The sequence below is a fragment of the Cebus imitator genome, unplaced genomic scaffold (assembly GCF_001604975.1).
Source record: "Cebus imitator isolate Cc_AM_T3 unplaced genomic scaffold, Cebus_imitator-1.0 Scaffold335, whole genome shotgun sequence".
Classification (NCBI taxonomy): Eukaryota; Metazoa; Chordata; class Mammalia; order Primates; family Cebidae; genus Cebus; species Cebus imitator.
In genome coordinates this window covers 1,150,267-1,151,532 of record NW_016107650.1, presented here as the reverse complement: position 1 = coordinate 1,151,532, position 1,266 = coordinate 1,150,267, and the positions used below count along the sequence as shown (strand labels likewise).

Below are 1,266 nucleotides of genomic sequence, written 5' to 3'. Positions count from 1 at the left end.
GCACGTGGGCCGAATCCGAGAAAGGACAGGTGAAGGGGTAAGGTGGGAATTGACTTTAGAGGTTGGGGTAGTTTTTTGGGGGACAGGGGTGTTGCAGAGTAAGATCAGTTACATTGGGGGGGTAGGGGTATACATGGCCACAAGTTCAGTTACGATGGTGGGTGGGGGTGAGGCAGAAGAGCAGTTAAGATAGCAGGATGGGTGAGAGGTATTCACATTATCGTAAGAACAGTTAAGATGGCAGGGAGGGCGGGGTGAGGGGCTTGTTGGGGAAGCTCTGCTGGACGTCCAGGGACAATGGTGAATGCAAGCGGGGGTGGGACATGATCAGGGGGCAAGCAGGACTTCAGACTTTCAGGCTCCAGGCTTGCATATGGGGGCCTGGCAGTTTTCAGAAGAGATCAGCATTTACATCAATACGCTGAGTATAGAAGATAGCCCTCACCAATGTTGCTGGATGTCATCTAATCCGTTAACAGCCTGAATAAAACAAACAGGGCTAGGGGATGTAGCTCAGTGGTAGAGCGCATGCTGTGCATGTATGAGGCCCCGGGTTCAATCCCTGGCATCTCCACTCTTTTGGGGCCAGGCCCGGTGGCTCACGCCTGTAATCCCATCTACTCAGGAGGCTGGGGCAGGAGAATCGCTTGAGCCCGGGAGGCGAAGTTGCAGTGAGCCGAGAGCTTGCCATTGCACTCCAGCCTGGGTGACAGAGTGAGACCCTGCTCCAAAAAAAAAAAAAAAAAAAAGCAGGTGGAGGAAGAGTGAATGCTTCCTCTGTGTGACTGGGGACATCAACCTTCTGCTCTGAGACATTGAAGCTCCTGGTTCTCGGGCCTTCAGACTCAAACTGGACGACATCACTGGCTTTCCTGTGCCTCCAGCTTGCAGGTGGCCAATTATGGGACTCCCTAACTGCATGAGTCAGTTCTTTGTAATATGTAACTATCCATCCATCCATCCTATTGCTTGTGTTTCTCTGGAGACCCGTGGCTAATACAGCCCTCCTGGTGTTCAGCCCAGGTGCCTTCTGTCCCTCTGGTGCCATATCTGTGTGCTGCTTCCCCTTCTCCTGCCCTGTGCACTTTTACTTGGCCCTCAGTTTCTCCAATCATTTTGCTCACAAGTGTGGAGAGCCAGAAGGACCCGGGGGTTTGCGTGTTCCCTTTCTCCAGGGCAGCCCTTCACCGGAGACTGCCAGCCGCCGTGCAGACGTCTGAAAGCCCAGCTCCCCTGCCCTCTTGAGTGGGGACAGCTCGGAGGCAT

General features: G+C 53.8%; 1 non-coding gene across 1 annotated transcript; it reads left to right on the top strand.

Annotated features, from left to right (window-relative positions):
- The first annotated feature begins 502 nt into the window (after positions 1–502).
- TRNAA-UGC lies at positions 503–574 on the top strand. Its single transcript has one exon. It is a non-coding gene; the product is annotated as a tRNA-Ala (tRNA).
- Positions 575–1,266: the final 692 nt, after the last annotated feature.